This window comes from Muntiacus reevesi, chromosome 2 (assembly GCF_963930625.1).
Source record: "Muntiacus reevesi chromosome 2, mMunRee1.1, whole genome shotgun sequence".
Lineage (NCBI taxonomy): Eukaryota > Metazoa > Chordata > Mammalia > Artiodactyla > Cervidae > Muntiacus > Muntiacus reevesi.
Genome location: NC_089250.1, coordinates 168566500 through 168593197, shown reverse-complemented (window position 1 = coordinate 168593197; position 26698 = coordinate 168566500). Strand labels below are relative to the sequence as shown.

The window sequence follows — 26698 nt, the reverse complement described above, 5'->3', positions numbered from 1 at the left end:
CCGGTTCGGGGCCTGAGGCCCGGGGCCAGACGCAGCCACTGGGTCTGGAGGCTCCTCCACGTGGACCCGCCGGCCGGCTCCTCGCGTGAGCGCACTGCCCCCGCGTCCGGGTCACGGCGGTGGCCCGGCCCACGGGGGAAGGCTGCTGCTGGAGGGGCAGACCGGTGAGTCCATCTTCAGGCCCCCTGAGCTGAGCTCGGGGGCGCAGGGACGTGAGCGAGGGCAGGGTGGGCCCTCAGCGCCCAGAGGAGGCGCTGGCCGCCAGACGGACGCCATCACGCCCGCAGGCACTGTGACCCTGCCGACGACCCTCCGTCTCCCCAGCCTGACCCCCTCCCTCCCGCGGCCCACCCCGTGCAAGGTGGTGCGCCCCCCGAGCTGTCTAGTCGACCGGGGGCTGTCCTGGTGCTTCCCGCTGTTACCCCAGTCACCTAGCTAGTCATCTGACTAACTCAGTCATCTAGCTAATACACTGCGTCCTGAGAGCTCTGCTTCCTGAACTCGTGGGACCGGCCCGCCGACAGCATCCTCTTGTCCCTGAACCTGACTGCAGGGCGCCGAGGCTCTCCCCGCAACGACCTTCCCACTGGTCTTTGCTTCCACCAGCCTCTTGCCCACACGGAGCCAGAAGGGCTGCTCGGACACAGAGATCCCCCACTTAAACGCCGCACGTGGCTTTCCGCACTGTCCCCAAGCCCCTTCGTGATCTGATCTCGGCTACTTTTCTAGCTTCATCAACCTTCACATCCAGGGGTAATTCATGCACCTACCTATCCATGCACCTCTCCACCCTCCTGCATCCAGCCACCCATCCAATCAACGTCTGCATCCCAGAGCTGCTCACCTGGGCCTCACGGCACTGTCATTACGACGACAGTGGCTAAAATCTTCCTCTTAGTCCTAAGTCCTGCTTTATCCCAGGCTGCTCTCCTAGATCCCCAGGGCACGCTCTTCGCACTTGGATCTCAGCCCTGCCATCATCTGCAGGGCAGGAGGGGGGCCTGCCCCACTGTGGGGTCTCAGTGGGGCCCTCATCTGCGGCCTCCCTCCGCCCTGTCCACTGGTTGATGTATGTCCCTGATGGGAACCCCTTCACCTTCTCCTGAGCTCCCCCCACCCCCTGACTTGCAGGAACAGCCCCAGCACTCCTCACCAGGCTCCACAGCCCCGGTACCCCACGGGGACTCCTCCTCCTCCTTCCCCAAAGTCTGCAACCCGAGCGGCAGTCTCCCCTCCACATGCCTTCCCCACCCCGGCCCACGCTGCCCACCCCAGCGGGCAGGCCCAGCTCCGGGCAGGACCACTGCCAGTCCAGTCTGCCTGTCCAGCTGCTTGGGAGCAGGGCCTCCCCAGCTCTGACCTGGGGACGTCTGGAATTAGGAGTCAAGGAGGACAGAAAAACCCCAGGGGAAGTGCTGGCCACAGGACAGAGTAAAGTCGTGCAAGTCTCTTCCCCAGTTCCATCTGACTCGGAAATGAGGTCGGGGGCGCCTGTCCAGCTGGGGAGACCTCCAGACCTCTCCAGGCAGCAAGACTCCCGGCGGGCTGGGTGGGGGTGGGGGTCCTCAGGTGCCTGCAGCCTGGCCTGGGTGGGGAGGGGCCTGCACTGTGCTCCCTCCCAACAAGGACTCAGAGTGAGGTGCTCCCAAGCCCCGCCCCTCCTTCCCTGCCCTTCCTTCTGTGTGGGAGGACACAGGGTAGGGAATTCCAAGAATCAACAGAACCGGAACCAGAACTGGAGGGATCCCGGTGGAGTGGGAGGCAGCAGCCAGGTGGGGACCAGCTGGGCTGGGCGCTGTTCCTCCACACAGACGTTACAGACACGCCGAGATTGGCCAGGGGAAGAATGAGAGCCTCTTGAGATGGTCCTGATTTTTAGAGATGAGCATCCTTTTTTCCAAAGCTGATGCAGACAGGACCACATTTTGCTCGGAACCACAAATGCAGAGAGGGTTTCCTTAAAAGGCCTCTTATCAAGTTTAAAGACTCTTACTGCTTTCGTTAGGACAGGATGTGGTGGTACCTGGTCGAGCAACAAGAGACGGATAAAACGGATAAAAAAGATCACTGAGGTTTCTGCTAGACTGAAGAGGGAAGAAGACAATTCTCAAGAACCGGGTCTGTGTGATAGAAAAAGAGTCTGGACTCTCCCAGATGCTGTCCTCAGATTCTGGCACCGGTAGGAATTTTTAAATTGTGGTGGAGGCTGCTTCCCCTGTGGCTCAGTTGGTAAAGAACCAGCCTACTCTGTGGGAGACCGGGGTTGATCCCTGGGTTGGGAAGATCCCCTGGAGAAGGGAAAGGCTAGCCACTCCAGTATTCTGGCCTGGAGAATTTCATGGACTGTAGGGTCCGTGGGGTCACAAAGAGCCAGACAGGACTGAGCAACTTTCACTTTCAACATAGACTGAACATAAAATTTACCATTTTAAGCTCTTCACATTAAGGTGAAGGTGGCATTAAGTCCCTTCACAGGGCCACCTTCACCACCAGCATCTCCAGAACTTTTTCATCTTCCCAAATGGAAACCCCACACCCATTGAACATTTCCCATCCCCTCCTCCTCCAGCCTTGGGGACTTCTTCTCTGCTTTCTGTCTCTGTGAATGTGACCATCCTGGGACCTCCTCTGAGTGGAGTCACACAAGGTTCATCCTTTGTGTCCGGCTAATCTCACTGAGACCTCAAGGTTCATCCATTACTACAGCTGTGTCCACATTCCCTTTCCAAGGCTGAATAATACCCCATTGCGTGGACAGACCCCATTTCCTTTATCCATTCTTCTGTTGATGGACTCTTTGCACGGCTTGGCTTTCAGGTCTAAAGACAAAGGGTCAAACTGAACTTGATCCAGTTGACCTTTCAAAGACATGGGCCTGTTAGTTAATTGAATTGTCAAAATCAAGGCTATCATACAATTGAATGAAAATTTTTTATTTCATAAAATTTTGCTAGAGACAGGCAGATGCCCAGCACTCACCCCCATAACTTCCTCATTTCCTCAGTCCTCTTCCAGTCCTAATGGTTTTTACAGCCTCTGATCACAAGCAGAGGGAATGAGATTCCTGGATTCCCTTTCCTTAAAATGCCTTCCTAGAACGTGAGGGTCTCCTCTCATTGCTTCCGGCCGGGCGGTCTCCGGCTCCCTGGCAGGTCGAGCGGAGCGTCTGCACAGTTGACGGGACGGCAGGAGAACCAGGCTGCACCGGGCGATGCTGACCTACTTTCTCCCCGTGAGAAATTATAAGAAGGCGCTAGGCTTGGCAGCTAAGTGTCAACATTTTGCCTGTCTCCTTTGCCTTTTTTTTCTCCCCCTAGTGACACAGTCTATAGCCTCGCAGCAGCTCTGCACTTGACCTGGGGGAAGGCTGGGCTGCCTTGCCGCCTTCTCTGTTTCCTGCTCTTCAATCACCTGGCTGCAGGTAAGGGCACCCGGGGCCTGAGTCCATGAGTCAAAGGAGCCTGGATATAGAGACAGAGCCTTCAAGAATGCCCGTGGGGACTCAGGGAGATGGAGGAGGCAAAGGCGCACTGTGGAAAGGACAGAGGGACGGATTTCTGGAGGCGAAGAAATGAACCAGGAATGAATCAATTGTGGGAGGAGAAGGTGACGGCCCAGAGACCACATGCAGCCAGGAGACAGCCTGTTTACCTCACCTGGTGTAAAGAATATCCTACTCAGTTGTCCACATTTTAAAATTATATCATCTACATACACAAAGGAGATGGCCAGCTGATCTTGAAAAATCAGATGTTCCCTGCCCCCACCCCGCCGGGCGTACCCTGAGCAGGGCGCCCCCTGTGGTCGGGCGGTGCTGCTCCTCCCAGCCCTGGTCCCCTGGTCCCCAAACACACCTGCCTGCCAGGCCTGTGCCCGTGACCCCACCCGGGGCTAGGGGGCTGGGCACGGGACAGAATGGGCATGCAGGAAATTGTTCCCCTGAGTACTGGCTGTCCAGGGATCCCAGGGCGAGGAAGAAGGCAGTTCTAGCTGGAAAGAAAGTTTAATCTGACGTTCTCGACTTTTAACATTTGGAGACATTCAGAATCAGTGCACTTTCTGCAGCCCTGGCACAAGTCCAACCTTTTAAATGGTCTTGACCTTGACCTTGACGCCTGCGGACACTGCAGGGCCTCCTGCTTCCACCAGCCCTGCCCCTGCTTCCATCTGGTCCAGCCCTGTTCCTGGAGCTCCAGCAGACAAATGCCTGCCTCTGCCAGCTCCTTGCCTCCTCCCGGCCGATGTCCTGCCCTGCATGGGCCCCTGGGGGGGGCCCTTCATTGTTGGTTCCCAAGCTCGTGCTGGGCCCCTTCTGAGTGCCAGGGGCCGCCAACGAGGAGGGCATGAGCCAGAGAGCACTCAGAGGATGGCGGGAAGGGGGCTCAGAGGTCAGGAGGGGCCTGGCTGAGACTTGACCCTGGGGCTGAGAAGATAGGATCCTTGCATGACGATGACAAGGGGCCTCTAGGGTGTTTAATCAAGGAAGCACTCAAGTCAGAGCAGAGTTTTCAGAAAGATGTTCCGGGAATGGACGTACGGGGTGGACCAGAAGTATGGGTGGGCTGCCCCCACCTGCCTCTCCTCTTGACAGGGACAGAGTAAAGGGACAAAGTAGGTGATTAAATAGTGAATCCCACTCGGGGACTGTAGATAGAAAAATATGGGAGACCCCTGTAAATTAGTGATTACTCAAGAAAGCAGGTTGGCTTAACCACAAAACCAAGCAGGCTTGCTCAGCAACAAAACCATGCAACAGAAGTACGAGACGAGCCCCCCAAACAATAAAACCACCGTGGCAAGAGACCCACAAGCTGCCTAGTGAGCTCTGAAGGTTAGTGATCCCTAGGACACGCCCTCCCACGTGTGAAAAACAGCAATTTGTGGACCTCGCTTGGCCACGCAGAGACAAGAAAATCCCCCTGCTCAGCCTGGAGGAGGAAGTGATGGTAGAAGCATGACGTCTCCTCGAGAAAGACAAAGAAGCTCTTCGGCCTCTCCCCACTTTTCTTTGGATTATAAAACCATAGCCCACTAAGTTCTCGGGCGTGGCATTTCTTGCCTCCTCCGCTGTAAGCCTCACAAGCGTCCTATTCTAATAAATCACTTCTCACCTACCACCTCGCCTCTCCCTGAATCCTCCTCTGCCCCGAGACATACAAGACTATGGTTCCAGAGCTCTTGAGAGTCCCCGAAATGCCTCCCCTTCAGTGCCCATCTCTTTCCTCTGCTCCTCCAGGTACCGTCACCCTGCCCATGCAGAAAAGTCTCTGAGGTTGTTTTGCAATTCTCACGTATTGGAGCTGCCTGCCCACCTGGACTCGAACCCCAGTGAGGGCTGGGCCACGCTCCCCGCCCCTCAAGTCCCCTGCATGGAGACACAGTGACCTGGGCTCCACGGACCCTTCGAAGCATGTGCGCACAGTGGGGCGCAGACAGAGAACAGACACAGCAGGAGGAATTGAGAGGCTAGCATGGGAACACACACATCACCACACGTAAAACAGACAGCCAGTGGGCTTTGCCGTAGAGAGCTCAGACTGGGGCTCTGTAACAACTTGTGTGGTGGTGGAATGGGGTGGGAGGCGGCAGGCAGGTTCAGGAGGGAGGAAGCATATGTATCTCTGTGTGTGATTCATGTCGATGTATGGCAGAAACCAACGCAACGCTGTAAAGTGATTATCCTCCAATTAAAAATACATAATTTAAAAAAATGTGCACTGCATGGCTAGTGATCACAAACAACCCTCTGCGTGGGCCTCTTCTTGGTTTTGTTTTTTAAGAATAACTAGATCTAAAGTGTGAGGTTCCTTTCTGCAAAACTGCACACGGCAGCCATCTCCCACAGTTTAACATGTCCTGCCTGTTTTTGCTACAGAGACTAGAATGTTCAAAAAATAAAGAAGGGTGAAAGAATTAAAAGAAAAAAAGTCTCCCAAAGAATTCTGCAGTTGAAGGATTGATTCCCTTTCATTTATAGGAGGGAAAAGTTCTAAGCTTTTTACTAAAAAAGCTGTACTGTGAAGCGCAAACAAGGGATTGCACTTGTCGAAATACCTGGAAAAGTGTTTCACTGGAATGTTGTGCTATTTAAAGATAACGAACAGTGGGGATTAGTTCACAGCTTTTGTTCAGAAAGGCATTTAAAATTTTGTTCGGAGAAGGAAGCAACTGTCTGGGGTAGCAGGCCTTGCATGTCAGGTTCCTCGAGTTTTTCACAAAAGGTCTGACATCAGGACATCCTAACTCACACCAGCACGGAGCACCCTGGGATTTTCAGGTCCATGCGGGGTTAAGTACACAGATTTGGGGCCTGAGGGTGGAGCTATTACCTTAACAGAGGCGGTTGGCTCTGTTTCTGTTTTTCCAGTTTGAAATGCAGAAGCAAGGATGCTAATTTCATCAATTTACATACTTCCCATCCATAGCAAAAAAGAATACTAAGAGGTAATAGCATGTGAAAGGTACCATAATGCTGCTTTAAAAAAGGTAAAAACACATTGCTGAATCTCAAGCACTTAGAACATCCCCTGGCACGTTGTGCTAGGATGATAAAAATTGCATAAATTAAAAAAAAAAAAAAGGTAAAAACAAAAGTAATATCGATCCACCAATCTCAGTTCTGGGGAAATATCCAAAGGAAATGAAATCATTAACTCAAAGAGGTATCTGCAACCCCATGTTCATTGCATTTATATATAAACCAAGACAAAGATGATGGAATATTACTCAGCCTTGAAGAAAGAGAGAAATCTTGCCATTTGCAACAACATGGGTAAACCTGGAGGACATTACCTGAGTGAAATAAGTCAGACACAGAAAACAAACACTGAATTATCTCACTTACATGTGGAACCTCACTTACATGTGAAACCTCACTTACATGTGGAATCTAAAAATGTTGAACCCAGAAGCAAAGAGTCAACTGGTGGTTGCCAGGGGCTGCGGGTAGAGGAGATGGAGAGAGATCATTTGTAGACACTTTCAGTTACAAGATAAATAAGTTCTAGGGATCTAATGCACAGCATGGTGACTACAGTTAATAGCACTGTATTGTATACTTACAATTTGCTAAGAGAGTAGAGCTCAAGTGTTCTCACCACACAAACACTAAAAGGTAACCACTTAAGGTGAAGAGTAAAAGTGTTCATCGCTCAGTCGTGTCCGACACTTTGCAACCCCATGGACTGTAGTCTGCTAGGCTCCTCTGTCCATGGGATTCTCCAGGCAAGAATACTGGAGTGGGTAGTCATTCCCTTCTCCGGGGATCTTTCCGATTCAGGTGTATATTAATTAGCTGGATTGCGGCAATCCTTTCATAATGTATACATATCAAATCATGTCCTACACCTTAAACATATACAACAAAAAAGCAATGTCAATTCTAAAAATATTCTGGATCAAAGAAAACATAAGATTACTTTAAAAATGTCCATTTAACCAACAATTAGTCACGACTGAGCTGTGCTCCATGATTAGAGCTTAGAGGATCCCAGCTCCATGCACACTCCTAATTAAGGGGCTGCCAGGCTGGCTCATTCACCACTATTATTTCATTGAGAAATTTTGTCAACTCCCTTCACAACGAAGAAATTGGGTCCCAACACGAAAGCAATTTTACACACGTTACAGCAAGATTCAACAAGTACCCCAGGGCGCTTGACTTTTAACCAGCTTCAGACCTACTGGCTGCTAGTCTGAGACAAAGGGAAATGAAAGCTTTTCTTAAAAAAGTACAAGGACTTCTCTGGCGGTACACAGGATAAGAATCTGCCTGCCAACACAGAGGACACGGGTTTGATCCCTGGTCCGGGAAGATCCCGCACGCCTCCGAGCAACGAAGCCTGTGCACGGTAACTATTGAGGCCTCACTCTAGAGCCCAGGAGCCACAGCTGAGCCCACGCGCCCCAGAGCCGGGGCTCTGCAAAAGAGAAGGTGCCGAAACGAGAAGCCCCCGCACCACCGCAAAGACATCCCTCACTCACCACAGCTAGAGAAAGCCCGTGTGTGGCAGTGAAGACCCAGCGCAACCAAAGATACGTGAATAAAATAAACAAAGAAAAGTAAATGTTTAGAAATATGAGACAGTGTTATCAAACTGAATATTAGCTATACATCTTTATTAACGCCTCTAGGTAAGAGCCATGGCGTCTACACACACAGGCACACACACAAACTTATAGGCACATTATTAAAGGCGTACACCAAACTAGTATACATGGAATGGATAAACAACAAGGTCCTACTGTCAAGCACCGGGTGTAGCATCCTCAATGTTCTGGGATAAACCAAAATGGAAAAGAATATGAAAAAGAATATATACATGCATAGCTGAGACACCCTGCTGTACAGAAGAAATTAACACAACACTATAAACTGACTATACTTCAATTAAAAAAAAAAAGATATGCTCAAGAAATTCCCTTTCTTTTCCCCCAGCTGAGATATTGATTCTACTTGGGTGAGAAATGATCCTTGGGATTTCTGTCTCCTTATGAGCAAAATGTCATCCCTGGTTGGGCAATTACTAGAACCTCCATTCAGCTTAGAAAGTCTAGGTTTCTAACTACAAATTATGCTCATAATTTGATTTGGGCAGGTGCAGATTTGCAAATCACCTGATTTTCACCAATTCCAACATGAGTGAACTGTACAGGATGGTGGAAAGGCATTTTAGTCAAATGATTCATGACAAAGTGCAATGCAGATTTTTTAAAAGAGCATTGTCACCTGAAAAAAAATATAGTTTAAGGGATTTCTTTGGTGGCTCAGTGAGAAAAGAACCTGCCTGCAATGCAGGAAATATAGGAGACTCAGGTTCAATCCCTAGGTCAGGAAGATCCTCTGGAGAAGGGAATGGCAACCCACTCCAGTATTCTTGCCTACAAAATCCCGTGGACAGAGGAGCCTGGCGGGTTACAGTCCACAGGGTTGAAAAAGGGCTGGACATGAATTTCAATCACATGTTTAAGACCTCAATCCCATTCATAAAGACTCTGCAGCCAGAGCACCGGAATCAGGCTTCTCGGGTGGCACCAGTGGTGAAGAACCTGCCTGCTAATGCTGGAGATATAAGAGACACAGGCTCAATCCCTGGGTGGGAAGGTCCCCTGGAGGAGGGCATGGCAACCCACTGCAGTACGCTAGCCTGGAGAACCCCATGGACAGAGGAGCCTGGCAGGCTACAGTCCATGGGGCTGCAAAGAGCTGGACATGACTGAGGTGACTGAGCACGCACACTGGAATCAGCACCTGTACTTCTGTGCTGTGTTTGTTTTCCAAGCCTTTTCAGGCGTAAAAACATCAGAGTTCTGTCTGCAGGAGGATGGGATTGCCTGCGAAAGGAAAAGCATATAGACGTAGGGATTATGAGTCTCAGCTCTCAATAACCCTGTCAGTTCCTACACAGCCCACATCCACTGTACCGAGAATCATCACTGATGGCTTTTACAGGACAACAACAACAAACACTTGGCCATCTTTAAACTGGATTGGAATTAGAAATTCTCAGCTAACAGCCGCCAGAATATCAGAGAATGATTCTGAACAGTCACTGAGTCTGGTAAGCAGTTCTGGGAGTTACAACACCACAAGCCTCGGAGTCAGAATCAGCTCTCTCTTCAAAAGGATGGATGATCCAGATAAACTCAGGTACATGTCTGTGTGCACTGCGCATGTATATACACACACACTGGCCACTCTTAATTAAACACCATCAATGTCGAATAAACAGCTCAAATAATGTCAAGTTTCAAATTACATTTTACTTAAAAGACAAGCCCCCAATTCACAGGCATTTACAAAACAGTCTTGACGTGAACTTCATTACAGGCTCACCTCTACCGTGCTGTGATTGCTTGGAACGCTGTCTTCGAGTATCACATAGGATACGGTCCAGTCACCATTTAAAAGGTGACATCAGATCTCCTGGGATGTTGTACAAACAGAAAGTCATTTTCAAATGTATGTAAGAGATAAGAGGTGGGTGGTGTTCAGTGAAACGTGATGGGCTGGGCTGCACTCTGGGGGGCCAAGGAAAGAACACCCCAACTCCCCCCACCCACACAGTGCTCTGTGGCACCAGAAGAGTGAGCCCCAGAAGCTGCACGTCTGAGGCTCAGAGGCCGCTGTCACTGGCCCATCACGAGTCTATCTTTACTGCCTCTGTATGAAATCACGTGGTTTCAGGGCTTAGTTTAAATGACTGACACCAGAGCTCCTTCCAGGAGCTTCTGCCTTGGTGAGGACCCTAAGCGAGGTCCCTGGGACGGTCCGGCCTCTCAGAAGACCCTGTCCTGGGCACCAGCGGGAGACACGCCTGCCCTGAGGCCCACAGTGTGACCCTGTGGGTGGTTGGACCCTCTCCAAGCCAGGGGGCCCAAGGGGGCCCTGCGAAATGGGTCCGAGAAGGTGCCCCTTGGTGGAGATGAGTTGAGTCCTGAGGGAGAAGGGCGTCCCCTGGGACAGAACTGGGAGCAAAGGATGGAGCTGCAGGGTCCAGACGCCGGCTATCAGGGGGAAGGGCTGGTGTCATAATCCTTTCTGGGGGCGGGGGGCGGGGGGATGGGGAGCCCCGGCCCCCACAGCACCAGGGGGCTGCTCAGGGGGAGGACCGCATGGAGACTCATGTGTCCCCACTGCCAGCCCCTCCAAGAAAACCGGAGGAGAGAAGGGCAGACGCATGGGGGCACCCTCTAAGTAGTGGAGGCTGGGGTGGGATGGGGCGGGCAGGAAATCCCCTCTCAGGAAGGATGCTCACTGTGCGGCCCCAGCCGCCAGCCCCACGTTCAGCGCCGCGGTGAAGGACAAAGCAGGTGGAAAGAAGGAGGCCGCCCAACGGGTGCTGGGGGACAGCAGAGACGGCCTCAGAGACACCCAGCTCCCTCCCAACCTCGTGTCCCTAGGGGACAAGCATCTCGTTCCCCATGAAAGGGAACACGGGATAGAGGGAGTCATGCAAGCTGCGTGGCGTCAGCTTCTGAGCTTCCTAAACCAGAGGGCTTCCCTGAGAGCTCCGTTGGTAAAGAATCTGTCTGCAATGCAGGAGACCCCGGCTCGATTCCTGGGTTGGGAAGATCCTTTGGAGAAGGGATAGGCTACCCACTCCAGTATTCTTGGGCTTCCCTGGTGGCTCAGCTGGTAAAGAATCCACTTGCAATGTGGGAGACCTGGGTTCAATCCCTGGGTTGGGAAGATCCCCTGGAGAAGGGAAAGGCTACCCACTCCAGTATTCTGGCCTGGAAAACTCCATGGACTACAGTCCATGGGGTGGCAAAGAGTTAAAACCCTAACTTTCACTTTTCCTAAACCAGGGCTGAACTAGGGGGATGAGGAGGGCCATCCTAAAGATGCTCTTATCCCTGGGGAAGGAAGCAGAACTCAGGGAACCAGAGACACGGAGCAGATGAGGGTTCCCAGTTTGGAGAGACAGCCAAGCTCAGTCTGCAAGCAGCATCGTATTTCTTGAGGGTGGATTTCACAGATAAGTCTCAAAGGGCAAATGTGTGTGACTCTCTCACCAAAGCAAAGAAACAGGAGCATCCTCTTAATATAAGAGCTTCACCCTCAGGCTCTTGATGGGGAAGCAGTGGCACAGTCTGGGGAGCCCACACCCTGCCTCAATGAAGCTGCTCCAGGGCTGAAGAAATGGGGAGGCGAACTCCACCTTTTTTGCTTTTGCTTCCAAGATTATCCCCTGCAGAGAACCTTCATGTGAGAAATTCCATCTCCTCTATACTGGTTCCAGAATTTGTCAGAACAAGAGCGGATTCTCTCTCTGGTTGCTTAATTTGTTCAGTTGCTAAGTCAAGTCTGACTCTTTTCCACCCCATGTCTGTAGCCTGCCAGGCTCCTCTGTCCATGGGATTCTCTAGGCAAGAATACTGGAGTGAGCTGCCATTTCCTTCTCCAGGGGATCTTCGCCACCCAGTGATCGAACCCACCCCACCCTGGGGCTCCTGAATTGGCGGGCAGAGTCTTTACCACTGAGCCACCTGGAAAGCCCTTCACTAGCAGGTGTCTAACTCTTCGTGATTCACAAATTATCTTCTCAGATGCTACTTCATTAAAGCCTAGTCGGAATTAATCCCAGATAGTAAGACTGAGGCTTGAGAATACAGAACTTGCCCCACATGGCCCAGCCAGAAGGGGAGGGGGACTGGAGGGAGAAAATAGGATCCATTCCCTCTGGGGACATCCCTGGAGGTACAGAGGATAAGAACCCTTGCCAGTGCAGGGGACACAGGATTGATCCCTAGTCCAGGAAGATATACATGCTGCAGAGCAACCAAGCACGCATGCCAACTCCTAAGCCCTGCACCCTAGCTGTGCTCTGCAACAAGACAAGCCCACGCAACTCAACTGGAGAGGAGCCCCTGCTCTCCGCAACTAGAGAAGGTTCAGGTACAGCAATGAAGACCCAGTGCAGCCAAAAATAAATAAATTCTTAAAAAAAAAAAAGAACCCATGCCCTCTGACCCCAGCGCCAGACCTCCACCACATGGGGGTGATCCATCTTCCCAGGCGATAGAGGTGGTCCTGGGCAAGCCCACCGAGGAAGATAATATGTGTTTAGGATTCCTTTCTCGGTTAAATGCCAGAGAACCTCAGATACATATTAGGATACTAGATGATCTCATAATTAACTAGTTTTGCAATATTAATTCGCGGTTATACTGACAAGGAGCTTCCTAGGAAACCTAAAATATGCCATACATTTGAGCACATTTCCATCTATCCTACTTCGGAATTCTTCCAGAGTTTAATTTGGTCCATGATGTAAACAATCCCTCATTTTCATCTAGAATGTGTGGCATGTTGCTGTTTTCAGGAAAGAGACAAATCATCTTAATTTATGTAAAGAGTATTCCTAAAGATATGTATAATGGAGTCTGCAAGGCGTAAACACCAAATGTGTAAATATCACAGAATTATCTCTGCACATATTGTCTCAGAAATGGAAACAAATCCCTTTGCTGCAAACAGTCACTCAAGAGAACCTTAAATTTTGTCATTTTGATGTTAACGTGGGTGTGGAGGGAGCTGGGAGGCAGAATTTTAAAAATATCCCCCAGGAGTCTCACCCAGCGTGTGGTGATCCAGGTGCTGCTGGGAAGGGGCTTAGCAGGGGAGCTGAGATTCCTAATCTGCCGACTTTAACGTAGGGAGAGGATCCTGAATTCTTGGGGTGGGTCCAGGGTGGTCACAGGAGCCCTTTTAAAGCAGGAAAGGAGCAGAAGAGAGATGTGACGGTGGGGTGGGGCAGGGGTGGGGGGCACAGATGGTGGAAACAGGAGAGGGACTGCTGACTCTGACGATGGAGGAAGCAGGCCTGGAGCCGGGGAGTGGGGCAGCCTCTAGAACCTGGAGACCACCCTCCACCTTCAGCCACCATGGACACGGACCTCACCTGCGTGACCTGAATGCAGGCTCCTTCATCCCAGGGTCTCCAGCTGGGACCACAGCCCTGCCGACACACCAATCTCATCCTATGAGACTCCGGGCAGAGCCCTCCAGAGAGAAGCCGTGGAGTCAGGACTGGGTGTTGCTTCAAGCTGCCAGACTGGTGGGAAGTTACATGGAAACTGACTAAGAGCCGGAAACTGGCCACGGGCACACACGGGTGTGCAAATGAGCAAAAGAGCCTTTCCCTACCCTCCCTTCTCTAAGGAAGACAGACGGGGCACCAAACACGCTGCAGCCACGTGAGACCCACGAGCCGGGCCACGGTTCCGCGTGGCGCTGCCTCACAGCTGTCCCAGGCACCTCACCTATGTGGCTCTTCCCCAGAGGCACAGCTGGGAGGTACTTTCCACGTCTCTGATTTCCCAAATTATAAGCACTCAACATATATTTGCATATGCTAATGTGCCAAATGTAAAATGTAGGGCATCTATTTATCACTAAAATTCACTCTAAAGCAATAACTAACACATGGAAGAATTCTTCATCATGGCATCATTTTGGGTATGTGTGCGCCAAGCATTCATTTTCAGTACATACACTGCATTTACTTTTCCAACTTTTTTCTTTCCAATGGGGAAGAAGAGAATCCTACGTAAGTCACTTGATTGTAATATAATAAAATATTGTGGCACAAATATCTGTACCTTATATCTTCTTTATGTTCCTTAACAGAAGAACCACAAAACAAGACTAATCTGTGGATCATAAATAAGGATATGATTCCTAAAAATGTCAGCCACTCAAGATTATATTGAAACTTGACTCATAGATTCAGATATGACTGAGTCAATATTTAGCTACCCACTTAAAGAGTCTGCAGAGCCTTTAAAAAATAGCTCCAGTAGTTTAAAAAAAAAAAATGCTGGGAGATGAGCTCTGCTCGGGAGCTGGATGAAAAAGACAGATCAAGGCAGAAAAATAAGTCAGTCCTCTGTGTCGTGGAGATAATCACAAACAGCGATCAAACACACAGTCAAACTTGTCTCCTGCCTGAAGAAAGAGCTCTTAATTTTGAAGGTGGAACAGGACTATTCTCTTGGTTTCCTACAACTTAGGATTTCTTCCATTTGGGTTAAGAATCAAAGAGGGCCAAGGGATTTCATAAATAAAAATAGAAAAATGCTTTATGGTTCACCAAAGAGGAGGGAGGCACAAGGGATCCTGCTTACAGCTGAGAGTGATGCTGTGAAATCCTATTTTATGTATACAGAAGAGAAAAAAGAATGATGATATGCTCTATCATGGGCAAGCTACCTACCGCTTGGGACTCCATGGATGGACTGCAGCAAGCCAGGCTTCCCTGTCCTTCACTATCTCCCAGAGTTTGCTCAAACTCATGTCCATTGAGTTGGTGATGCCATCCAACCATCTCATTCTCTGTTGCTCCTTTCTTGAAGGGAGCTAAAAATGTAAATTTCAAAGATATTTCAAAGATTGTGTGTCTCCCAAGGGTTCTTAATCTTTTTGGTGACTTGGATCCTTTTGGTCGGTGAGTGAAGAATATCTTTGGAATAATGTTTTTAATTGCATAAAATAAACTATATAGGACTAACAACTCAATATTTGTAATGGGCAAAATATTTAAACAGACACTATCAAGGAAGATGTACAGTTAGCAAATAAACCCAGGAAAAGATGCTCTAAGACACTGGTCATTATGCAAACTAAAACTGCAACTAGATACCATGACTCACCTATAAGAATGGCAAAATTAGAAAAGTAAACAGCTCTTCAAGAAAACTGGAGACATCAAGGGCACACTTCATCGAAGGAGAGAAATGGTATGGACCTAATAGAAGCAGGAAAGAGTAAGAAGAGGTGGCAAGAATACACAGCACTATAAAAAAAGGTCTTGACCCAGATAACCACAAGGGTGCGGTCACTCACTTAGAGCCAGACACCTGCAGTGTGAAGTCAAGTGGGCCTTAGGAAGCATTACTAAAAACAAAGCTAGTAGAGGTGACAGAATGACAGCTGAGCTATTTAAAATCCTAAAAGATGATGCTGTTCAAGTGCTGAGCTCAATATGTCAGCAAATTTGGAAAACCTAGCAGTAGCCACAGGACTGGAAAAGGTAAGTTTTCATTCCAATCCCAAAGAAAGGCAACGCCAAAGAATGTTCAAACTACAGCACAGCTGTGCTCATTTCACATGCTAGCAAGGAGATGCTCAAAATCCTTCAACAGTATGTAAACCAAGAACTTCCATATTTACAAACTGGGTTTAAAAAGGCAGAGGAACCAGAGATTAAACTGTCAGCATTCACTGGATCATATAGCAAACGAGGGAATTCCAGAAAAACATCTCCTTCTGCTTCATTGGCTACTCAAAAGCCTAGACTGTGTGGAGCACAACAAACTGTGGAAAATTCTTAAAGAGATGGGAATACCAGACCACCCAGCTTCCTCCTGCGAAATCTGTATGCGGGTCAAGAAGCAACAGTTAGAACCGGACGTGGAACAACGAACTGGTTCACAATCAGGAAAGGAGTAAGACAAGACTGTACCTTGTCACCCAGTTTCTTTAACTCCTATGCAGAGTACATCATGTGAAATGTTGGGCTGGATGAATCACCAGTTGGAACCAAGATTGCCGGGAGAAATATCAACAACCTCAGATAAGGAGATAACACCACTCTAGTGGCAGAAAGTGAAAAACCTCCTGATGAGGGTGAACCAGGAGAGTGAAAAAGCTGGCTTGAAACTCAATATTCAAAAAACTAAGATCATGGCATCTGATCCCATCACTTCATGACAAATAGAAGGGGGAAAAGGGGAAACAGTGACATATTTTCTTTCTTGGGCTCCAAAATCACTGCAGACTGTGACTGCAGCCATGAAATTAAAAGACACTTGCCCCATGGAAGGAAAGCTATGACAAACCTAGGCAGTTTGTCAAAAAGCAAAGCATCAAGGTGCAGACAAAGGTCCATATAGTCAAAGCCCTAGTTTTTCCAGTAGCCATCTACAGATGTGAGAGCTGGACCACAAAGAAGGCTGAGCACTGAAAAATTGATGCTTTCAAATTATGGTGTTGGAGAAGACTCTTGAGAGTCCCTTGGACTGCAAGGAGATCAAACCAGTCAATCCTAAAGGAAATTAATCCTGAATACTCATAAGGAAGGACTGATGCTGAAGCTGAAGCTCCAATACTTTGGCCACCTGGTGCAAAGAGCTGACTCACTGGAAAAGACTGATGCTGGGAAAGACTGAAGGCAAAAGAAGTGAGTGGTGGAGAATGAGATGGTTAGATAGTATCACTGGACACAAATCTGAGCAAACTCCAGGAGACAGTGAAGGACAGGGATCCTCGGGGCAGGACTTGGCAACTGAACAACAAAACAACAGACAATAGCAAATGTTGGCAAAGATGCAGCGCAACTGAAATCCTCTCCCGCTGCCGGTAGGAAAGCAAACAGTACATCACTATGGAGAACAGCTTGCTTTTTTTTAAAAATAATGTCACACACATGTGTTCAGCAATCCCACCCTGCTTACTTATCCAAGTGAAACAAATCTAGATTCACAGAGAAACTTAGATGCACATGTTAGAGCCATATTATTAATGTGTGTGTGTTAGTCACTCAGTCATGTCTGACTCTTTGTGACCCCATGGATTGTAGCCCGCCAGGCTTCTATGTCCATAGAATTCTCCAGATAAGAATACTGGAGTGAGTTGCCATTCCTTCTCTAGGGGACTTCCGAACCCAGGGATGGAACCTGGGTCTCCTGTATTGCAGGTGGTTTCTTTATTGTCTGAGCCACCAGGGAAGCCTGATTTTATTTATAAGTGCCCCCAACTGGAGACAGCCCAAATACAGCCCCATGTGGAGAATGGGTAACCAGAAGTGAGTATATCCATACACAGAATACTACCCGGCAATACTGATATACGCAACAGCAAGAGTGACTCCTAAACCCATATGCTAGGTGAAAGAAGCCAGACTTGAAAGGCCACGTAGTGTCTGATTCTATTTATAGACCATTCTAGGAAAAGCAAACACTCTAGGAAGGGAGGACAGATCAATGGTTGCCAGGAGTCAGGGGTGGAGTTAGAGAGTCTACTGTAAACTCACAGCCCGAGAGACTGTTTAGTTGGGGGACACGCCTGGATTCGTGAAGGTGGTGGTGGTTACGTATCTCTATGCATTTGCGAAGGCTCCTGCAGCTGTACACCAACAAGGGTGACTTTTAAATTTTGGAAAAAAAAATTTTATTGTTCCTAAGTAAGCCAGGCAAAGGAAGATGAGTATCATATGATACCACTTTTATGTGGAATCTGAAAAAATGATACAAATGAACTTACATACAATACAGACATAACAAATTGATGGTTAGCCAACAGGAAGGGGGGAGGAATAAATTAGGAGTTTGGGATTAACATTAACACACTCCTATATATAAAATAGATAATCAGCAAGGACTTGCTATATAGCACAGATATATAAAATAATCAGCAAGGACCTTCTATACAGCACCAGGAACTCTTAGTATCTTGTAATAATCTCTAAGGGAAAAAAAATCTTAAAAAAAATATGTGTAACTGAATCACTTTACTATACACCTAAAATTAACACAATATTGTAAATCAACTATACTTCAATAACAAATAGAAATTAACCATAAACTAAAAAATATATATATACATATACATTCTTCCGACCATGAAAAAAAAATGTTTAAAGATGTGAGGAATGACAAAGGAAGCCAATTATATGGAAATAAAGGTGTAACTTTTTCCCCTAATCTAAATTTCCAGACCCTCTGAATTCTATCCGTGGACTCCCAGGAGACCCCAGGTTAAGAATCCCAGAGTGCGGACCAACACACTCAGGGATGTTACCACAACAGTCCCCGTGGCCAAAACTGTTTGGAAATGCATGCTGCGTCGCTTCAGTCGTGTCTGACTCTTTGCGACCCTATGGCCGTAGCCCGCCGGGTTCCTCTGTCCATGGGAATCCTACAGGCAAGAATACAGGAGCGGGTCGCCATGCCCTCCTCCAGGGGATCTTCCCAACCCAGGGATCGAATCCACATCTCTTATGCCTCTTGCATCGGCAGGCGGCGTCTTTACCGCTAGAGCCAGCTGGGAAACCTGCTGGTGTCCTCACCCCCCCTCAAGGGGTACCTGCCGCACCTACAGCTCTCAGCGCACCTGACCACACTGGGCAGAGACGCGTGGGGCGGGGACACGGTCACCAGAGAACCCTTCGGAGATGCCACGCCGGACCAGCCCTCTCGGGCGCAGTGCCCATGACTTCCTGCTCTTGCGGTCCCCAGCACCTGGCCCAGGTATAGACTTGATAAACACCTATATTTGTTAAACACGTGAAATATCCATCTTTGTTGATTTTTTACAAAAATCAATTTTACCTATTTACCATACAGCTCATATTTCCAAGTAATTTACTTAAAATACCTTATTGCTTTAACACTAAGTATTTATATAATAATTTTAATTGAATCAGGATCGGTAACTTTATTATTTGGGCTTCCCTGGTATCTCAGCTGGTAAAGAATCCATCTGCGATGCAGGAGACCCCAGTTCGACTCCTGGGTTGGGAAGATATCTTGGAGAAGGGATAGACTACTTACTCCAGTATTCTTGGACTTCCCCGGTGGCTCAGATGGTAAAGAATCTGCCTGCAATGTGGGAGACCTAGGTTTGATCCCTGGGCTGGGAAGATATCTTGGAGAAGGAAATGACAACCCATTCCAGCATTCTTGCCTGGAGAATCCCCATGGATAGAGGTGCCTGGCGGGTTACAGTCCATGGGGTTGCAAAGAATCAGATGCAATTAAGTACAGCACAGCATCTTATGACTTTAATACTAAGGATTTATATAATAACTTTAACATGAAACAAGATTGATAACTTTATTATTTACATGACATATATCATGGAAGTAATTAACCTGAAAAATTACAGTTGACAGAATCTAATTACATAAATCACCATGAATGCAAAGCATCTCCTAATTTTTATTTTACAGTGCATATTCAACTCCTTCCCCCCAAATACAATGGCTTACAGTTGTAAGTTGAAATGTATACCAATCCAAGGTTTAATTTTGCTTTTAAGATTAAGTAGCACATGTGTAATTTAAAAGTGATTTGAAACAGCAAACAATGTCATTGGGCTTACAATTAATGAGGTTTTGACAACTGCAAACAAATTGAATGCATAAATCTATTCGCAGCAATCTCTGTATTTAACAGACATGTCACTGTGCGTGACTACACAGTTAATTTTCATTCTCCAGTGTGAAAGCTGATTTATGGTGACCTTGACCTCTAATACTGCTCTCAGCATTTGGTTCAGTTATGAAAGTCAGGCTGGACAAGGAACATTATGAAATCAAATGCCACGACTTCTTTCTTTCTTTTTAACTTTTTTGGCCGCACCACATGGCATGTGGGATCTTAATTCCCTGACCAGGAACGGAATCTGGCCCCCTGCTCTGGAAGCAGGAAGTCTTAACCACTGGACCACCAGGGAAGTCCCATGATCTATTTTTTTTTTTCCTGTGACTTCAGTACAGTCCTTATCTACCAAATACTGTGCTTTCCAAAATGTTATTTCAAAGATGGATACACATTTCCAGGCCACACCTCTGAGTCTGTACTCAGGGTAGGATGTTTCCTAGTTACTCAGCCTTGTAGACAGATTCAGCATAAACACGCATGTTGAGCTAACCCAGCACACAAACCTCTCACACTCCCAGAACAATCGGTTCTAGGTACACAGAGAAAAACCAGTAAAGACATGAAATAGGGGAATGGATTGGCACTGGAACGCTTCCGAAAGAAGGCCACACAGAATCAATACGAACCAATGATAATATGCGCATTTAAAAACGGTTAAAGAACTGCTGTATCTGCACTTAGGTTTCACCTATTTCCTTCCCACTCAGAAGTTCCAAGCTCTAAGGAAACAAAATAGTCTTGTCAATAACAAACACGATTTACTGAAAGGGGAAGAAGGCCAGGAAGTCGGCACACAGATGAGAACTGGATAAACAAAACAGGAGCAACTGAGAGGCTGCTTTCTCTGTTAAATGAAAGGAATTTTAAGGTTTGCTCAGATGGTTGCGTGAGAATGGCTGGAAAATGAGTGAAGAACAGCAATAAATCTTCTTTTGAAGTTTTTCTCTAAGTATAAATCTGAAGGCTACCACTAACGTAATTTGCGAATCTTGGGCGGGGGCGGGGAGGGGAAGCAATTCAGGGTTATTGTATTAGGAGGTCAATATTCCCTCTAATAGTTTTTGCAGAGTGCATTAATTTTCTTGGCCAAAAAAATGATGGTGCTTTTTCTGTTTTATACCAAAATATAAGACAAAAATATGGGGAAATCCAGTTAAATAACAATAGCAAAATAATAATCATAATAAATAACACACTAAAGGCACCCAGATTAATGGAAATTACTATCCGCTCTTAAAAGTAATGGCTTTCCAAGTGGCACAAGAGGTAAAGAACCTGCCTGCCAATGCAGGAAACATAAGATACGCGGGTTAGATCCCTGGGTCGGGGAGATCCCCTGGAGAAGGAAATGGCAACCCACTCCAGTATTCCTGCCTGGCAGGTTACAGTCCATAGGGTCACAGAGTCGAACATGACTGAAGCAACTTAGCACGCACTTAAATGTAAAATTAAATCAGGAAAGTAATTCACTCTATGTCCCACCATGGAATCAGAATCATTTGTATTCTGACATACAGAGTAAAATAAGCCACTGAAAAATGTTATTTACTGTATGTTCTCTAGCCACATATTTTATTCAAAGCAGTGGCCGATGTCCATCCGGAATTGCAGCAGGCTCAACTCAAGCTGCCTCGGTTCCCAGGCGCGTCTCCTCCAAGCTGCTCTGCTCATCACCACCCCGCCTGCCGGGGTGACGACCGGCCCTGCTCGGACAGCCGACAGACCCGGGACGGAAGCCCATCTCTGCCACCTTCTAGGAGACAGGGCTCCGCACAACCTGTGTCCCGTGTCCAAGGCTTACTTGTGCTAACCATAAGATGGGCTGACATCTTACACACATTCAGCGTTAAGAGAATTCAGTGACACGAGGTGAGTCCACTCCATCCTGCTGTGCCTTCTTAGAGGGGCATCTTGCTACAAGGAGTATGACTCCAGGGTCTGATTTTTTTGTTGCTGTTGTTTTTTTAAAAATTATTTAAAAAAGAATCTATGTTTTAATAACACAATCTCTGAAAATAGAAGTCAGTGCCTCCTCGAGTGTCCACCTATGACACTGATGGGTTCCAACGCTGGAGGAGAAAGGGGCTGAATCAGTCTTACTGATGTAGTAACGTTCTTACCTTCCTACAGGTATGAGAGACCCGCCCTGGGGTGGAGGCCGCCCCAGCTTTCCTGTCCCCCTTACTCTGTGGGGATGGAGACTTCAGCTATGCACACACACAGCATGCGGAGGCACCTGAATGGCAGCTGTCTCCTGTGTCTCCCCCGTCTCTGCATCTCTCCTCTCTCGAGCAGATTCCGACACCAGCTGCCCGACTGCCCCCCACCCCGCTCCTCATCCGATGGTTCTGCTCGCTCCTGTTCCACCTGGATTCCTCTGCACACACAGAACCTGTCACGGCCCCCGCGGAGCTGGGCCCATGCCTCTGCCCTGCTCCCCACGCCCCTCCCGTCCAGGCCCCTGCCCCCAGTTAACCAGGAAACCTGAACACAACTCTTGGAAATGGAATCAAATTTTCCTGCTGTGATGTGGAAGCCTCCCACAGAAGGAAAAAAAAAAAACTAACATTAAAGGTGAATTTTCCAAATCTAATTTCCCAGGCAGAACAACTAAAAATGCTTGCTTCTCCCCTTGTTCACCACTAAACACGCTCATGTTAAAACAGCCTTGTGGGGAAGAACAAAATAAAAACAAGCTCTTTAAAAATTTTAATAGCCTGTGCTTCCTTCCAGAAGACAATCAATTACAGCAGAGAAGGAAAAATGAAGAAAACAAACAAACCCTCAGTGTTTTTTTTCTTCCACACAGCATGAGACACTGCAAACAGTTATACATAAAGCCGTCATGGTCCCTCACTATGAGCAAAAGAGGAAACCTGAAAGTTGGATCCTCTGCCTTGAGAAAACACAATACGCAGAGTCTTGACCTTAAAAAAAAATCATTAAGAAGTGATTATTTGTTCCCTAAAAGGATTAGCTGCTTTACAAAAGGATTATCTACAGACTTCTAGAAGGTATTAAGCTTAGCCAGTGTGTATAAACCATGATTCAAATTAACATAACTTTTCAGGAATATATTAAAATGTAATACAGAGTGTACTTGGAGACAAAAATAACCCTTGGGCTCAGTACAAATCAGGCAGCATGAATGCCGGTGTTTGGGGGATGCCCTTAGCAGCCTCAACTCTCCCTCCTACTTTTGAGCATCCCTCTTAGGTGCATCATCAGTGGTTCAAAGCGCTCCCCCTCCCAGGCAGGATCCCACCTACACCCCCGCCTCCGCATGCCTGCAGCCCAGGTTTTGACAGGGAGGTGACCGGGCTGCAACCATCAGCCTTACCAGGACTGACTCTTCGGGGTGAGTCGTGGATCCAGGGATGTCCTGAAACCGCGGGCAGCGGGTGCAGCTGCGAGGGTCCAGTAGCAGCAACATCCACAGCCCCAGCAGCCATGAACCACAGCCCACATCCTCGCTGAAAGCTTCCGGTGGCCCAGCCGTGACTGCAGCTCACTGGGAGCCTTGGCCCTGCCCCTTTCCAGACCGTTTAACCAGCCTTCCAGTTGATTCCAAGGACCACTCCATAACTTTCTGCCAGCTCCTTTTCTCAATTCTGAGCTGTTACTGCTAAAAGCCACAACTAACACACCCAGGATAGTAAAGAATAAAGGTTCCTCACCAACATCTTCCTCATTAGCAGGACTGATACTAAAGCTGAAGCTCTAATCCTCTGGCCACCTGAAGCAAAGAGCTGACTTATTGGAAAAGACCCTGATGATGGGAAAGACTGAAGGCAGGAAGAGAAGGGGACGACAAAGGATGAGATGGTTGGATGGCATCACCGACTCAATGGATACGAGTTTGAGCAAACTCAGGGAGATAGTGAAGGGCAGGGAAGCCTGGTTTGCCTTGGTCCATGGGGTCGCAAAGAGTTGGACATGACCTCACTACTGAACAACACCACCACCTACTCTTTGGAAAGGACCGGTCATTCTTCTCTGCGTAAGTGGAGCTAACCTGTACAACCAATGGAATACTGCAGGAAAGACCTTGTGACTTCTGATGCTAGGTCTTAAAAGATGTTTCAGCTTCTGCCTCACTTTCTCTGGGACCACTGTCTCTGGGGGAAATCAGCTGCTCCTCATAAGGATGCTCAAGTGGTCCTTTGTATGTCTCCACATGGGAAGGAACTGTGGCCTGCAACTCAGAGCAGACATCAGTTTGCCAGGCAAGGAAGTGGGTCTTCCAGCTCCAGCCAAGTCTCAGATATGCTAGCTTCAGACAGTTGTGTGTGTTCAGTCGCTCAGTCATGTCCAACTCTCTGTGGCCTCCCAGGCTCCTCTGTCCACGGGATTTTTCCAGCAAAAATACTGGAGTGAGTTGCCATTTCCTCCTCCAGGGGATCTTCTCAACCCAAGGATTGAACCCGTGTCTCCTGCACTGAAGGCAGAGTCTTTACTGCTGAGCCACCAGGGAAGCCCCTCAGACAGGCGACACGAGACAAAACTGCCAACTCTGTTCCGGAGCTTGGAAAACTGAGGTCTGTGTCAAAGGCTGCATTTGGCACAGACCTTATTTCACAGAACCACCTCTTCAGTGCCCGGAAGTGTGCATTGCAAAATATCCCAGGGACTCCTCTGAAGGCCTCTGCTTAAAACAGCAAGAATACTGAGGGCAGAGGTTTTCTGGCTTTGCTCATTCATTAGAGCAGCTACTTTCTAGCAAAGCTCAGCTACAGTTGTACCAATGCTCCATTACTTCTAGATGTAAAAATGATACATTGTCAATAGTTTTTCAGTTCATTTCAGTTCAGTTGCTCAATGGTGTCCAACTCTTTGAGACCCCATGGACTGCAGCACGCCAGGCCTCCCTGTCCATCACCAACTCCCGGAGTTTACTCAAACTCATGTCCATTGAGTCGGTGGTGCCATCCAGACATCTCATCCTCTGTCGTCCCCTTCTCCTCCTGCCCCCAGTCCCTCCCAGCATCAGGGTCTTTTCCAATAGTTTTTAGGGAAGATGAAAGCACCAAGATGTGTGGGTCAGAGCCAATGCTTCCATGTTCTGCAACCAGATGGGACCCTATTGAACATCTCACCCACACTGTCCTGGTTAATCTTGCAGTTTTTGTTGTGTAGGTCATGAAATAGCCCCTGAACCCACAGAGAAAGGGAAGTTGGTCAGAGGGGAACAGGCTGGCTGTAAGCTGAGGGTGAAATCCTACTGACAATAATTGTTTAGTCACTCAGTCCTGTCCAACTCTTTTCAACCCAATGGACTGTATCTGGCCAGAATCCTCTGCCCATGGGATTTCCCAGGCAAGAATGCTGGAGTGGGTTGCTAAATCCTTCTCCAGGAGGTTTTCCTGACCCAGGGATCAAACCCACATCTCCTGCATTGGCAGGCTGAGCCACCAAAAACTATCCACGTGCCAAATCACGCATCTCAGAAACACCTCGTCTGCCTTCCCTTGTCCTTCCTTATGAAGAACGAGGTCTGTGACCCTATAAAAGTGAGTTGCACAGTCACGTCTGACTCTTTGCGACCCCATGGACTGTAGCCTGCCAGGCTCCTCTGTCCACGGAATTCTGCAGGCAAGAATACTGGAGTGGGTTGCCATTTCCTTCTCCAGTGACCCTATCACTCAGCCCCATTTCCAGCCCAAACTCTTTCTTGATAAAAATGCTTAGGAGTTCGTTCCCACATGTTCCTTTGATTTGTTCAGACACGCAGTTTCCCAGAGACATGACCTGCCTCACACCATGGTTAATTGTAATTTTTATGCATCTTGACACAGTATTTAAACCTCCACCCAAAGGCTCCTTGTATTCGTCATGGATATTTTCCAGCTTAAGCCTCCTGCAGGGAAACGTTCCCCTCCAGCCAGACCAGACAGCACAGCGTTTACACGGACTTTATCCGGATCTGTGCTGCTCGATTAACGGGCTGAGCTCCTACTGACCAGAAATCAGGCAGGGTCGGGTGAGGGCAAGAGAGTGGGTGCCCCACCTGAAGGTCAGCTCCAATCCCAGGTTCATCCAGACCCTGCCAGAGGCAACAGGAAGTAAAATATGTATTGTTTGAACTTTGCATTAAAGACTGTGACTCCAATACTAGGGTATCTTGATAGAATTTTTCCCAACGTGGAAACTCTCCATGGAGCCGTTAGGACTAAATCAAAATGATTCTCCAACCAGGAGCAATTGGGCAAATTGTTCTGGTATGCGGTCCTCCTGGGCTTGTAGCGCTCAGCCCTGGATATCTGCAGTCTCGTGGGCAGGGTCTATCCCACGGCCCCTGGGGGGGTCCCATTCCCGGAAGCCTGTCCCCCTGGCCTCCTCACGTGATGAGGCAATCGGGTCTTTTTATTTTTTGGAGACTGGACAACAGCAGGCAGGAAACAATGGGCATTTCTTGGACCAGCTTGGCTGTTACTCATTTCAAAAGAATGGCATGCCGGCGGTGAAGTGCCAGCTCCCAGGGCCGGCGGCCCGGGCAGGCATGCAGCGGGCAGAAAAGCAGCCCGAGGCACGATCCACAGCTGCTGCCACCCGTGGGCCCTCATTCCACAGCGTGAGTGTCCCCGACACAGGAGGGTGAGCTCAGGAGGGCTTGGGGTTCTGGAAAAAAGAAGTCCCAGGGGTGGAAGAGAGCTGAGTGGGGAGGAAAGGACAGGCCAATGGGTGACCCTGCCACCCTCCCCATCTGGCCTTAAGAGTCCAGCTCCTTTAGATGTTAAGGTCAGGAATAGAGTCTCAGGAATCTGGGTTCACTACCAGACGGATGGGCTCTTGAAAGAGAGCCTGGCAGAACTGCAGTTCTGGGGGTGGGGTGGGGAGGGACAGCCACTCAGCCATCACCACCCAGTGGAAGTGCCCTCCCACCCCTGTGAACACACACTGCTCCGAATCAACGGGAAGGGAAGCAGGCACGGGAGGCCCTCTCGGTCCCGCAGGGGTGACTCCAGGATCTCCGAGCAGTCCCCTTGCCACACACGGTCCCCCGAGCGAGGCAGAGCTGTGCCACTGGCCT

The 26698-nt window shown here is 48.5% G+C and overlaps 1 protein-coding gene and 1 long non-coding RNA gene across 4 annotated transcripts in view; one reads left to right on the top strand and one right to left on the bottom strand.

The window, feature by feature from the left end:
* PTPRE (protein tyrosine phosphatase receptor type E) overlaps positions 1-26698 on the bottom strand; it is a 177667-nt gene that overhangs the window by 139361 nt on the left and 11608 nt on the right. The window lies entirely within an intron of this gene.
* On the top strand, positions 31-3489 carry LOC136158984 (uncharacterized). Its single transcript, XR_010661382.1, has 3 exons — positions 31-164; positions 2006-2179; positions 3318-3489. It is a non-coding gene; the product is annotated as an uncharacterized lncRNA (long non-coding RNA).